Source organism: Scyliorhinus canicula, chromosome 7 (assembly GCF_902713615.1).
Source record: "Scyliorhinus canicula chromosome 7, sScyCan1.1, whole genome shotgun sequence".
Lineage (NCBI taxonomy): Eukaryota > Metazoa > Chordata > Chondrichthyes > Carcharhiniformes > Scyliorhinidae > Scyliorhinus > Scyliorhinus canicula.
In genome coordinates, this window is record NC_052152.1 from 29,144,676 (window position 1) to 29,160,500 (window position 15,825).

General features: G+C 45.0%; 1 protein-coding gene across 2 annotated transcripts in view; it reads right to left on the reverse strand.

Moving 5' to 3' along the window:
• The window catches only part of LOC119968820 (uncharacterized protein C21orf62-like), a 49,290-nt gene extending 39,416 nt beyond the window's left edge, over positions 1-9,874 (reverse strand). The window contains exon 1 of one of the 2 annotated variants that reach the window (XM_038801653.1): positions 9,796-9,874. The gene's annotated coding sequence lies outside the window, so the exon portion shown is untranslated. Of the gene's footprint in view, positions 1-2,276; positions 2,362-9,795 lie in introns of those variants that run through there. The other variant, XM_038801655.1, reaches the window with a different exon arrangement.
• Positions 9,875-15,825: the final 5,951 nt, after the last annotated feature.

Consider the following 15,825-nt stretch of genomic DNA (forward strand, 5'->3'; position numbering starts at 1 on the left):
CCATCACTACATGGTGTATTTATCAAGATGGCTTCAAAATAGAAATCTAGTAGGCTTGTAATTCCCCATCTCTGAATTATTCCTCTTCTTAAATGGAGACTCCTTTGGGAATTTTCTAGTTGTTGGGATTCTCTGGGCGCGATTCTCCGACCCCACGCCGGGTGGGAGAATCGCGGGAGTGCCAGGCGAATCACGCCATGCCACCCTGGCACCCGCATGCGATTCTCCCACCCCCCCAAACGGTGTGTCGTGACAGGCCGCTCGGAGAATCGCCGCTCTGGTCGAGCGGCGCCAACCACACCTGGTCGCTGCCAGCGTGAACAGCGTGCGACCGCTCCGTGTGGGGCCTTTGGGGGGCAGAGCGAGAGTCGAGCACCGGGGGGGTGCTCATGAGGGGTCTGGCCCTCGATCGGTGCCCACCGATCTTCGGGCCGGCATCTCTGAAAGACGCACTCTTTTACCTCCACCGCCTCACAAGATCAAACCTCCATGTCTTGCGGGGCAGCAGAGGGGAAGACGGCAACCGCGCATGCGCAGGTGACGTCATTTAGGCGCCGCCGGACGCGTCATTCAGGCGGCGTCACTTAGACGCAAGCGTCAAGGCCCGGCGCCAGAGATTGACGCGCCGCCGCTCCTAGCCCCCTGGGAGTGGGAGAATAGGGGACGAGGAGCGGCCTCCGACGCCAGAGTGAAACACTCCGGTTTTCACTCCGGCGTCGGCACTTTGTCTCCCTTTGGGAAAATTTCGCCCTCTGTTCCCATCGGCAGGGCACCCCTGCCAGTGGGTTTCAAGGAGGTGTGGGGTGGCTTCAAGGGGAAATCCTATTGACAGTGGTGGGAGTATAGAATCCCGCTGCCAGCAATGGCTTGCCGCCGAGAAACACGCGTCTGGGGGACAGGAGAATCCCACCCCAGATCCCATCGAAATGTCGAATAAAGCAGCAAGGGTTCATAGGTTCATAGAATCATTGAATTTATCGTGCAGGAGGAGGCCATCGAGTCTGCACCGGTTTTTGGGAAGAGCATCCTACCCAAGTCCACACCTCCACCCTATCCCCCATAACCCACTGGGCAGCACAAGTGGATATGCCACCGGAACCCGCACAAATGACACTCGAGCGCCAACCCCAGCAGAGGAGGAAAAAGAGGCCCTCACGCCAGTCCGCTGATGTGGATACCGGTCAGGATTATGCAAGGGGGGGGGGGGGGGGGGGGGGGGGGGGGGGGGGGGGGGGGGGGAGGAATGTTACAACGTCCACGGAGGCAGGGCCGGTTTTAAGCCTATTTGACCAATTTCATCAAATTGGGCCCCGGACCTTAAGGGGGCCCCGCGCCAGCGGCGACAGAGTTACTGTTTGAAGCCGTTTCTGTATTCTAAGAGGAACTATAGGGTAGTTTTTACTTTTGGGGAACGCACCGCATTACCGTCGACAAATCCTTCAGCCCTGCGCCGCCAAATCCTTCCGCCCGGGTAAGTAAGTTTCAAAATTTTAATATATCAAGCATTTAATGTTTTTTTTTGGTTAAAGACGAGCATACTACACGAAATATAAACATACATAAATTTTTACTTTTGTAGTGTAGGGGCCCCGCCATCACTTTTCTAATTGGGCCCGCAATTCCTAGCGCCGGCCCTGCACGGAGGTTGTGGACCATCGGGTCCCTGTGACCTCTACTGAGTACCTGGTAACGGGCTGGGGATCTCCTTCAAAGAGGAGAACCTCTGCTGTATAAAAACCCTGACCTGGGTGAAGATTGGGGCAGGAGAACCTTTCAGGGAGTGGAGTACTTTAATGTACCTGTCAATAAACCTATATTTTTGCAACCCGCCCATCGTTCCTTGTGGTCACTCTGTGTGGATTCTACATCTGCCCTTTCACCTATTTCACCTATAGGCTCATAAGTGCCTATTTAGACCCCTTCCCACCCAGCCTCAATGGTAGGGCGTTGTGTGCAGGTAGGGTGAGAAACAGGAAAAACGTTTCTCCACCTTGGGCAGGAGGGGTAGGGCGCCTCAATCAGAAGGCGTCTTGAGTTCAGCACCCTCGCCCCAGGATGTTGGAATTTAAGCCCCCTCCCCCCTGGCCAACCGTCAAAGCTGTGATTGTCCCCTCCCTCCGCACCTGCCCCGGGACTTACCTTTACAGTGGTACTGGGACTTAGTTCCAGGCAGGAGTGCTGCAGTACTGCTTCTGGCCACTGCAGCGCTGTGCCTGGCCAGGATGGAGAGCTGTTGGCCAATCAGATTGGCTGACAGCTGTCATGGTGGGACTTACCTTCAAGGATGGAGAGAAGTCCTGCCCACTGCCAATCTACGTTCAAGTGAGCATTAAACGATAGTGGGCTTCTGAGGGTTGGCAGCGCTTTATGTGCTGACTCTCAGGATGGCGAGCACTGACCTCCAATCCTTTTGTGTCCAGTTCCTCCAGACAGACTGAAAGTTAAAATGTTGATGTGATTGGGGTGCAAAGTGAATACAATTAAATCGTCAATAGCTTCCAACTATTCTCCCATTGCATTCTCAAAGTCTTTAAATTGTTTTACATTTTACATGCGAAACACCAAACCTCTTTCAGCCTTAAAACTAAACTTCTTAAACCGATGGCAGTGATCTGAAAAGACACCTTGTCTTGTTTATATACAGAAAGGTTACAGTTTTGGCCACGTCCAGTGCTAAAAAGGTATTATTTTTACCTTTGTTTTCTATAACAAACATTGAGAAGGTGCCATGGACATGGAATGTCAGTGTTGCCATAGTGATGACAAATGCAGAACATGCTCTTCCAAGACATTACGCTGCCTAAAAACTAAAATGCCTTATGCATTGCATAAGTGACATCTGAAAGGAGTTTCTGTACTGACTCAGACTGATGATGATTTAGTTATGCATGAACAAACATTTTGATTAGATACCATAAAGAAATGCGAGTATGATCCAAAGCTATAAAAAGAGTAGGTGGTATCTGATCTTTCCAGAAGGCAAAAACATGTTATTAAACTTGGAAATTTCATAATAATCTGGTGTTCATTCGAACCAGTTCGTCATGCATTCCTTTAGATCAACTGGAGTGATGATTGCAAATACAAGGGTTGACTTAAGGCAAGCACCTGCACCCAAGTGTGGATATTACGGGTGTAATGCACCCTCTAGTTTGAGCTGATGATCTTAATCTTTATTTAAGCATGCAGTGGATGCTAGCTCCTAGCTCCATTCCTAGAGGTAACCTGTTTTGCTCCTTCTACCACCTAATTTGTGAATTGTTGACCGTAATGTTGCCATGCTAGCATGAGAACGCTGCAAAACCTTTGCTTTAATGAGCCAGTCCATCAGTTTCACCAGACAAAATATTCCGTCATCTGTTTGCGCATTCGTAGATTGATGGTTTGCTTCAGAGTCTGAAGGTTGGTGGCAAACCAACTCATTGGCAGTCTGTGCAAAGTTTAAAACAGATCATTTACATTTCTTCTCCTCTGTGGAGCCATGATAACCGATGGTCATGGTAACCATGAAATGATGGGTCTGACTTAAGAACATAGGAAATAAGAGTAGGCTAGATGGCTCCTGAAGCCTGGTTCAACCTGATCAAAATGACAAGCTTGCATTTATATCGCACTTTTCATGACCAGCAGACATCTCAAAGTGTTTGATAGCTAATTGAATGATTTTGAAGTGTCATCCCTATTTAGTGTGGGAAATATGGCAGCCAATTTGTGCTCAGCCGGCAGATGATCAATTCAACTATTTTAGTATTGACCAGGAATCCAGGCATAACTCCCCTGCTCTTCTTTGAAACAGTGCCATGGGACCTTTTATGTCCATCTGAGAGGGCAGATGAAACCTCCATTTTACATCTCATCCAAAAGGCAGCACCTCTGACTGTGCAGTCTTCCGGCAGCACTGCACTGAAGATGATGGATGAACCTTTACATCAACTTCATGTTCCTGCCTGGAGTAGCTAGTCCCTTTAAGGGAATGGGCATCGGAAGGGTCATGTGGCCCAATCGTCCAATGAGGAATGAATGCGGGGATCTAGGTGTAGAGCACGGGCTTTTGCAGCCAGTTTTGTGATCTTTGTGCTGAGAATGAAGATGTTGATTATAGTGCCCTGTTTTTAGTTTGTTTTGATAACAAACCCATCATTAGTAAGCCAGCTGGTGGTTATTGCATTTACTACATTAGCAACGAGGAAAACAACAGCGACTCAGATTGCAATGAAGAAAGAATTTTGAAGGAAAGTTCGGTTGCAAGATTTGCATTGTAAAACAAGCCCAGTTGAGTCCAGCCTGAAAAAGAGCAAAATGTAGTCGTGCCATTTTTTTGGAAAATTAGAAGCTTTCGATGCTGTGATAGAAGACTGCAACAGGAGGTGGAGCATTTGTAATATTTTTTCTGTGATAATTAAATAGTGGGGGAGGATAAGAAGCAAGTTGTACTGCTGATTACATGTGGGACCCAGATTTATAACTTGATTTGAAGTTTAACGCCCCCAGATACTCCTGACACCAAGACATTTGCAGAACTCATTGAGCTAGCACAGGGTCATTACTACCCTGAGCAATATCACAAAGGTACAAATTTACCTCAATGGGGAGGCCCAGGAGAGACCATTGTGGTCACCATTGCAAGGCTAGAACAAATAACAGAGCATTGTAATTTTGGATCAGCATTGGATGACATGCTAAGGGACCGATTGGTATTTGGTGTAAACAATGCAGCTATACAGAAGAAATTGTCAGCTGAATCAGAGTTAACTTTTAAAAAGATGCAGGAAATGGCATCACCAAAACAGAGGGCCGAGAAGGGAATCCAGGGGCTGTAAAGTGCACAGAGCGACAAAGTCCACCAGTTAGGACAGAAAGCTGTGAGCAGCAGTGGCAGCAGGAGTGAAGCCACTAGTTTAAGTAGGGAGAATAACCCAGAAGCCAGAAGAGCCGTGAAGTATAGAAGATTCAAACAACAGTCTTGGAATAATAGATTGATAATGGTGCGGGGGTGAGTCACTCCCCAGACACATGTAGATTTAGAAATGCAGAGTGTTTCACGTGTGAGGGAAAGAAAGGATATTTGAGGCACAATTGTAAATACAAGCAGGGCCTCTCAGTGCCATTAGCATAAATAATGCAGTCCCGTGCATAGTATGGAGGATTGCCCCGCGGGAGAATGGAACATTTTGTCGCTGAGTAATCTGAAAATGGGCAATGCAACCCCCACCACAGTGGTGTTGTTAGTGAACAACCAGCCACTGAAGATGGAAGGAGACATGGGGGTGTCGTGAGCGAACAGACCAACTGGTATCTCCAGGAAGGAGTTCAACCCCTGAGGTTGAAAGTACTGCAGCTAGACTGGCTACACATACAGAGAGACCATAAAAATAGTAGGGGTGACATGAGTAAGATTAGGGCCAATCAATGATAGTAGTGGAAAGTTGTGTGTGGAATCAGAGGAGATAGGGGAAGCGTTAAATGGATATTTTTCGTCAGTGTTTACACTGGAGAAAGACAATGTTGTCGAGGAGAACACTCAGGTTCAGTCGACCAGGCTAGATGAAATTGAGGTTCAAAAGGAGGAGGTGTTAGCAATTTTGGAAAATGTCAAAATAGATAAGTCCCCTGGGCCAGATGGGATTTATCCTAGGATTCTCTGGGAAGCCAGGGAGGAGATTGCAGAGCCTTTGTCCTTGATCTTTATGTCATCTTCTTTGTCGACAGGAATAGTGCCGGAAGACTGGAGGATAGCAAATGTTGTCCCCTTGTTCAAGAAGGGGAGTAGAGACAACCCTGGTAATTATAGACCTGTGAGCCTTACTTCGGTTGTGGGTAAAATGTTGGAAAAGGTTATAAGAGATAGGGTTTATAATCATCTTGAAAAGAACAAGTTGATTAGCGATAGTCAACACGGTTTTGTGAAGGGTAGGTCATGCCTCACAAACCTTATTGAGTTTTTTGAGAAGGTGACCAAACAGGTGGATCAGGGTAAAGCTGTTGATGTGGTGTATATGGATTTCAGTAAGGCGTTTGATAAGGTTCCCCACGGTAGGCTATTGCAGAAAATAAGGAAGTATGGAATTGAAGGTGATTTAGCGGTTTGGATCAGTAATTGGCTAGCTGAAAGAAGACAGAGGGTGGTGGTTGATGGCAAATGTTCATCCTGGAGTTCAGTTACTAGTGGTGTACCGTAAGGATCTGTTTTGGGGCCACTGCTGTTTGTCATTTTTATAAATGACCTGGAAGAGGGTGTAGAAGGATGGGTTAGTAAATTTGCAGATGACACGAAGGTCGGTGGAGTTGTGGATAGTGCTGAAGGATGTTATAGGATACAGAGGGACATAGATAAGCTGCAGAGCTGGGCTGAGAGATGGCAGATGGAGTTTAATGCGGAAAAGTGTGAGGTGGTTCACTTTGGAAGGAGTAACAGGAATGCAGAGTACTGGGCTAATGGCAAGATTCTTGGTAGTGTAGATGAACAGAGAGATCTCGGCATCCAGGTACATAAATCCCTGAAAGTTGCCACCCAAGTTAATAGGGCTGTTAAGAAGGCATATGGTGTGCTAGCCTTTATAAGCAGGGGGATTGAGTTTCGGAACCACAAGGTCATGCTGCAACTGTACATAACTCTGGTGCGGCCGCACCTGGAGTGGTGCGTGCAGTTCTGGTCACCACATTATAGGAAGGATGTGGAAGCTTTGGAAAGGGTTCAGAGGAGATTTACTAGGATGTTGCCTGGTATGGAGGGAAGGTCTTACGAGGAAAGGCTCAGGGAATTGAGGTTGTTTTCGTTAGAGAGGAGAAGGCTGAGAGGTGACTTGATAGAGACATATAAGATAGTCAGAGGGTTAGATAGGGTGGACAGTGAGAGTCTTTTTCCTCGGATGGTGATGACCAACACGAGGGGACATAGCTTTAAATTGAGGGGTGATAGATATAGGACAGATGTCAGAGGCAGTTTCTGTATTCAGAGAGTAGTAGGGGTGTGGAACGCCCTGCCTGCAACAGTAGTAGACTCGCCAACTTTAAGGGCATTTAAGTGATCACTGGATAGACATATGGATGAAAATGGAATAGTGTAGGTCAGATAGGCTTCAGATGGTTTCACAGGTCGGCGCAACATCGAGAGCCGAAGGGCCCGTACTGCGCTGTAGTGTTCTATGTTCTATGTTCTATGACTCCAGTGAGTTATAGACAGTAGTCTGCACAGCTACTGTTGATAGTGGTTTCAGGCCAAGGACCGAGTGTAATGGAGCATGACTGGCTCCAAGCGATCAAGGGAAACTGGATGGGAATTTTTAAATTGGAAGAGAGTTGCCTGCATGAAATAATAAAATAAAAACCAATATATTTCCAGGGAAAATTGGGAAAGATCAAAGCCATCCCGAGATTTTTTAGAGCAAGAACCATGCCCTACGCATTGGTAGAGATGGGAGAGACATAACTACAACTACTGGAAGATTTGGGTATCATTAGGCCTGTACAATTCTCAGAATGGGCAGCGCCCATTGTGCCAGTAGTCAAACCAGACAAGACCGTCTGTATCTGTGGGGATTACAAACTGACGATAAATCAGGCCATGAAACTAGATAGGTACCCCATCCCCAAAATAGAGAATCTATATGCCCAGTTGGCTGGGGGTTTGACATATACCAAGTTGTATATGAGCCATGCTTACCAACAGTTAGAACTGGGCAAGGCGTCAAGAGGATATGTTTCCATTCATACTCCTAAGGGGTTATACCAAAATACACAGCTACCATTTGGGGTTTAATTTGCTTGCGCCATCTTGCATTGAACTATGGAGTTTGCTGCAGGGTTTGGCCTGGGATTCTATGCTTCTGTCATAGAATCCCTACAGTGCAGAAGGAGGCCATTCAGCCCATTGAGTCAGCACCCCACATAGGCCCACGCCCTCAACCTATCCCCGTAACCCCACCTAATCTTTTGGACACTAAGGAGCAAGTTATCAAGGCCAATCAGCCTAACCTGCACATCTTTGGACTGCGGGAGGAAACCGGAGCACCCGGAAGAAACCCACACAGACACGGAGAGAAAGTGCAAACTCCACACAGACAGTCATCCAAGGTCGGAATTGAACCCGTGTCCCTGGCGTTGTGAGGCAGCTGAGCTAATCACTGTGCTACCGTACTGCCGACCCCGCCAACCCAATGTGGACTTGAAGCACACTGGCTGTCACTTAAGTGGACAGTCAGCATAATATCGTAATTTTTAATTGATCTCCGGCGGGACCAGGAAACGTATTCGCTTCCCACCGTGCACACACTTCGCGCACTAAGTTCTGCTCCATGCACCTGTCTTTGCTCCACATCCTTTAATAACTTTGGATAACAAAGATCTACACATATTAGATTTCAAATTCACAACTGATCTAGCGTTAATTGTTTGTGGAAAAGAGTGCCAGACTTCTCCCCACCTTTGCATTCCCTAATTTCACTTCTGAAATGCCTTGCTATAATTTTTATGGATTTCCCTCTGGTACTAGATTCCCCAACCAGTGCAAAATAGTTTTTCTCTAACTACCCTACCTGTTCCTCTTAATATTTTGTGAAATTATCCCTTATTCCCGTACCAGCCTCCCCGGACAGGCGCCGGAATGTGGCGACTCGGGGCTTTTCACAGTAACTTCGTTGAAGCCTACTCGTGACAATAAGCGATTTTCATTTCATTTATCCCAACTTCTTTCCCACTTTGCCTATCTTTTCTAAAGGTAAAGATGGACATGGACTCGATGGGCTGAATGGCCCGCTGCTCTGTCTTAAACGACTCTCAAGTGGTCATTAATTGGGCCTGAACTGGGGCAAGGGTGGATGAGGCTGGGCCTTCCCACCGGGAAAAGGTCAAGGCAGGCAGGAGCCCAGTGGAAGACCATCTGAGGAATTTTACAGACCCACTCAACCTAAAAATGGCCTTACTATTATGACTTACAATAGACAATTCAAGTCTGCCATCCCCTGTTAAAGTTTCAATAAACTGAGGTGTTGCTCTCAGGGAGAAAATGTTTACAAATGGCAAGAGCTACATTTGTCCGTGAACCTCACTCAGTCCTGCTCTCTTGAACTTTCACCATAAATTGCACTCGTTGCTGCAGAAAGTGTTTGTTTATTGAATATGTCGCATGCATTCTTGGGAACAGAGTCAGTTTGAGGCTGGGGTGAATTTGTTGTTGTAGTCTGCCAAACCCATCTATAGTCAAGAGTTCAATCACAACAGGACACAAAGAGTGTTGGAAATTAACAGATAAGATTGTGGATTGATGGCAATTGAAAAACAATACCATACTCGCCACTTGTTGGCCGACCAAGTGGTTAAATATTAAAATGGACACAAACATGGAAACTGAGGATAACACATTGCATCTCCACAATGAGCCAAACCATCTGGACTACACAATGTGTTCAAACAACTACAGTGAGTGAAAATGTTCCCAAAATCTGGAACACAATTGAGCCAAGAAGGAACCTGCTTGCCCTTACTTTACACTCATTTTATTGTCCCAAAGGAATTTCCCTCTTAGAATCAGTGATGATAGAAACACATTTAGCATTTTGTTATGTAACGTAAAACACATAAATAACTCCTGTATTATTTTAATAAGCACTTCATCCATTCGATACAATGAAATTCATTTAAATACTGTCACCTTCTCCAAAAACCCTTTTCCAAAATTTAACTCTGAAATGTTGGTTATGAATGAAAAGTAACAGTGCTAAATACAAAAGATCCAATAAAAGCACGAACACCTAACATTTGGGTTAGTAAATTCAGACAAAAAGATACTTCACCTACCTTTTGTTATATTTAGTTTGCCCCAAGGCAGCCTAAATCAGTTTTGTGAACTGAATCTTATCCCATGCCTCACACCAACTATCCCTTTTGACAACACTTGTAAATCTAGTAGCGAAGGAATGCGCTCTCTGATCTTGGACTTGCTTCTTTCAATGCTCACTGGAGGCCATAACCCCCAGCTGTTGCCACAGCAACAGTTTGAAGAAGGGCAGCCCAAGGCTCACAATTTAATTATTAACACAGCAGGGAAACAAGTATCCTTCATTTACTGCAGGGGTGGGCAAACTTTTCCGTGCAAGGGCCACATTCAGAAATTCACAATTCACAAAGGGCCGCATAGTATATTAAGTAAAATAATTACTTCACCCGGTTATGATTCTGGGCGCCTCATATAGAACATAGAACAGCACAGAACAGGCCCTTCGGCCCTCGACGTTGTGCCGAGCAATGATCACCCTACTCAAGTCAACGTATCCACCCTATACCAGTAAGTAACCCAACAGCCCCCCCGCATTAACCTTAAAAAAAAATTTTTTTTTTAAAAAAAAAAATTTTTTTTTTTTTTTTTAATGACTTGGTGGGCCGCAGAAATACCTTTGGCGGGCCGCATGCGGCCCGCGGGCCGTAGTTTGCCCACCCCTGATTTACTGTAACTGCTTCTAACTTCCCCATTTACATTACCTCAGATTATTAAAATTGTGAAGTTCATTCCGAGTTTATAGTTCACAACAATTTTGTTGTCTGAATTCGGTCAAAAAACAGAGGGCTGGATTCTCCAGGCTATGTCCGGAGGATCCATGGCATTTTATGTCAAAAAGAATCGGCGCCGCCCCAGGACTGATCCTCCGCCCGGTGAGGGGCTAGCAGCTGCGCCACGTAAAACGCCCGGCTTCCATGACAAAAACAGCTGGAGAATTACCGGGTCCATGGCCGTGCATGCGCACGTTGACAACCTGCAGCAATCGCGCCGTACAACATTTGCAGGACGTACGCTGGCCCCCCTGGGCACCCGCTCACCACCCCCTGACTGCCCATCAGCAGTCCCCTCCAGCCCTTGCCGAAGCCCGCCCGGCCAGCAGCACGGCTCCCGCCCAACTGTGGCGGCGCTGGACACAGTCCGCAGCCGCTACGCCGAGTTCCCGACCGTTGAGACCATGTGTCAACTACGAGGTCGGGAACCCAGCCCATTGGGGGGGCGGAGCACTGGGGAAGGGCCTTCAGGTGACATCCTGAGGCTGTCCCAATGGCGTGCGGCGTGCTCCTCGATGACACTATTCATAATAATAATCGCTCATTGCCACGAGTAGGCTTCAATGAAGTTACTGTGAAAAGCCCCTAGTCACCACATTCCGCCGCCTGTTCGGGGAGGCCGGAAGGGGAATTGAACTGGAATGCTGGCATTGTTCTGCATTACAAGTCAGCTGCTTAGCCCCCTGTGCTAAACCAGCCCCTGGGCGGAGGATGCGGAGGAACAGGCGCTGTTCCCGATTCCATCGTAAAAAGGGATTCTCCGCCCGATCGCCAATTACGAAATCTGTGTCGGGGAATGGAGAATTCCGGCCAAATAGTCACAAAGATAAAGAGAACAGTAGCAATGAGTTATATGAGCATGACTGAAATTAATTAACATTATCAAGGTGCGGGGGGGGGGGGGGGGGGGGGGGGGTGCTGTTAGGTACAAGGTTAGGCTGGAAAAGCTGGTGTGATTGTTCACCTTGGAGCAAAGAATGTTGAGGGAGATTTGATAGAGGTGTACAAGATTAAGACAGGCTTAGGTAAGGTAAACAAGGATAAACTGTTCCTAGCTGATGGTACAAGGATGAGAGGCCACAGATTTAAGATGTTGTGGAATAGAGGCAGGGAATATATGAAGAATAATCCTTTGAGCAGCAACTGGTGTTAAGATTCCAGACCAGACCCTCACATTTGTTAGAGTGCCAGACAAGAACCCCAAACATTTATTTTTAATTTGTAAAACTGTGAGGCGAGTATACTTGACGCAGGAGTGATGAATCTGACCAATAGGTATCTTTTATGTTAAAACAAACTTTAATTTAAACACAGAATTAACCACATTAACTTCAAAGAAAACAGCTTTAGTTTTAGTTTTAGTTTTAGATCAGTTAAACAGTTTTTAAACACAAGGGAAAACTTACGTACTATCTACATGCCACTAACTCCAATTAAGTACCGCAGTACAGTTCAAATGGCACTTATAAATAAAGTTAACAAAACAGGTTTACTTGATTATTTGTGAAGACCTTTGGAGAGACTTTCAGGGACAACCTGACAGCATTTCGCAAGAATGTTGTTCAACTCAAAAACTTCTGGCAGACTGCAAAAATAAAAACAGACCTGGCTCCTCCCATTAATTACATCATCTGTATTCCAATATGATGTTCCATCACCTGTTTAGCTAGGGCTACATACAATCCCTCATAAATTATCTCCTCTGCAGGGAATCTCCAGCAATCATAATAATGTTCTATTAGGCATCTCTCTGTGAACAAGTAAATAGTTAAAATTAAAAATTACCTCACCTTTATGACTCTAAATTGCAGCTTTAGCAGACACACAGTCTGGATACCTTAACCTGGGTTTTTAAATAAAATTGCTGCAGCTAATATATACCTTATCTCATGCTTTTAAAAGATCTTATTGCAATAGATATAAAATACAAAATATATACCAATTTCTTGCATTCATCACGTTTGAAGTGATCTTTGACCATGAAGGTGGTGACAGCAAAAATAATGTTTTCAAGAAGAAATTGGATGGGCCTTTGAAGGAAATAAATTGTCAGGGCTACGAGGATTGAGACGCATAGTGGGATTGACTGGGATTGCTCCGCACAGAGCCGACATGGAATCGATGGCCAATGGCCTCTATAGAAAAGTTTAAGTTTGGTCATTATTTACAATTAGTTTGTAGTTTAGTCATGTGTACTGATCAAATAATAAGTAACTTAACCCAATATGATATCATGCTAAATTGTGGGGCATTGGCACATCACATGACTTGGTCTTTGTTGGCATTACCCTCACACTTGACACGGAACACAACAGTATGTCCCTAGCCAGTGATGCAAGTCATCAAGTTTGAACAGCTCTGGCCTGGGACTATCACCCTCACCAGCCACTTAAACTTATCGGTTTTATTCCCCTAAGATTCAAGCACCTATTGAGCAAAGAAAAACAGGTGTTAAACATTCAACATTGAGCATTAAATGGATGCAGTGTAATTTGTGATGTTTAAAAGAGGAAGCAGTCACTTTCCTTCAGCTTTGACTTATAAGTTTATAATAAAGTTCTGGGATTAGCTACATAATTCTTTTGACTTGTATTACTTAGGGATATGTATTAGTTGGATACATTATATTTTAAAGTGTATCTTGCTGCCTTAACTTCAGCACACCAATTACTTTTAAGCACAGGTTTTTAATTGAATTTTGTAATTTCTATAACTTTGTAATTTTTGACTTATACCAAGAGTTGGCAGGTACATCACAAACATACAATGGCAAAACATCTGTCAACTAAAACACACTGATAAGTACTTGTTTAAATTAAGTTCTACTGATACCTATTGTTCAATTAGACAACTGGGACAAGCAATCCAATGTTACTAGTCATCATATGCTCCCTATCTCAAATACGCAGACATCAAAAGCATCCTAACATCCCCATTATCTTAGAAGAAAGTGGTAGCATTGAATGAAATTACAGAGATGTTATGAGAGGTTGGTCCCACAAGCCATTGACACCTTGAGGGCCAGTCAGGAGACAACAGGTAATTAATTACCTGAATAGATGACCATCCCACTGGAGGAATCAATCAGAAACTGATCATGCACCACCTTAACCAATCAGGGCCTGATCATGCACCACATGTGCCCCTGAACCACCTAAACCAATAAGGGCCTGATCATGCACCACCTTAATCAATCAGAGCGTGATCATGCACCACATGTGCCCCTGAACCAATTAAACCAATCAGGGCCTGATCACATACCACATGAGCCAATTAGGAATCAGTAACGTCACTGATCATGCACATGTGTTATGGTTTAGAAAGAGTTAAAAAGCACCAACTTCGAGTTACCAAGCATACTAAATTTTAAACTGAAGCCAGCTTTTTAGTGCCACTCTGGCACTGCCATGGTGCCCATGCTCCAGGGGGAGGGCTGGGGGCCTTTGACCATTGCACCCTGTCCCTGACCATCCAGGGGCCTTTGATGGCCTAGGAGACTCCCCGGGTAGCCTTCTGCGTGGTCCACTGTTATGTGGACCAGTATTGAATGGCGCTAGCTAGGGTCTCCTGAGATGTGCGGCTTGGTCATGCCCATTGTGGACAGGACCTCGTGAGATCTGGCTGCTGGGAAACCCGGGGCAGGCTTCACCCGACATCTACCAGCCAAGCCGTGCTCCTGTTAAAGTGCGACAGACACTTGAACCCATAGTATTCTGGGATTTATTAATAGGGATATAGAGTATAGGAGCAAGGAGGTTATGCTGAACTGATACAAGACACTAGTTAAACTTCAGCTGGAATATTATGCACAGATTTGGGCACCATACTATAGGAATATTGTGAAAGCATTGGAGAGAGTGCAGAAGAGGTTTACAAGAACAGTTCCAGGAATGAGAAACTTTCAGTTAAGAGGATAGATTGGAGGGGTTGGAACTGTTTTCCTTGGAGAAGAGAAGGCTAAGAGGAGATTTGATAGAAATGATCAAAATCATGAGTGGGCTAGACAGAGTAGATAGGGAGAAATTGTACCTGCTTGTAAAAGGAATGAGAATGAGAGATCACAGATTTAAAGTGATTTGCAAAGGAAGCAAATGTGATGTGAGAAAAACCTTTTTCACGCAATGCGTGGTTTGGGGCAGGAATGCTTTGCCTGGAAGTGTGGTGGAGGCAGATTCAATCAGGGCATTAAAGAGGGCAGTCGATGATTACTTCAATAGAAACAATGTTCAGGGTTATGGGGAAAAGGCACTAAGTCATAATGCTCATTTGGAGAGTAGGTACAGACATGATGGGCCAAATGGTCTCTTTCAGTGCCATAACAATTCGATGAGATCTTTTTAAGTATAACCTCAGTTGCTGAATGAATGTTCCCTGATGCAGTATCTTGAAAGACTGACGACCACCAAGTGGATTAACGAATAAATGGTTTATTACAGCAAATAACTATTTACAAAGAGTGATACCAGTGAACTTTGTGCAAGAGCAGTGGAAAAGATCACATCCTGAGTGAGACACAGTCAGTGCCAGTGTGGGTATCAGGAATTTGGAGCAGAGTGGGAGTGGAACTGTCAAGTATTTCTCTTTAATTTTTGTAAGTTTAGTAGTCTAGGTAAAAAGTTGATGAAGTAGCTGACTCAGCTTACTGACTGGCAGTTAACTGTCAATCGCCTGAAGCCTGATTAGCGCAAATCAAATTAGTTACAATACCGTAGAGGAGGAATTCCTGGAATGTGTACAGGATGGTTTCTGGACCAATATGTTGAGTAACTAACTGAAGAACAGTGCATCCTAGAGTGGGTATTGTGTAATGAGAAAGGAATAATTGACAATCTAGTTATGTGAGACCCCTTGGGGATGAACAACTATAATATGATAGAATTTGTCATCAATAAAGTGACACAGTTGATTCTGAGACTGAGGTCCTGAATCTTAATAAAGGAATCTGCGATGGTTAGAGGCACAAGTTGCTGGTGATACATTGGTAAATGTTACTTAAAGGGATGACAGTGTCAAGGCAATGGCAAACACTCAAAGAGTGCATGGGTGAACTGCAACAATTGTTCATTCCTGTCTGACACAAAAATAAAATGGGAAAGGTGGCCAAACCATGGTTTACAAGGGAAATTAGAGATAGCATTAGACCCAAGGAGGACCAAGGGATTGATTAAGAAGTGGAAAATAGAGTACGCTAGCAAGTTTGTAAGGAACATAAAAACTGACTGTAAAGTTTCTATAGTTATGTGAAGAGAAAAAGATTGGTGAGGAGAAATATAGGTCCCT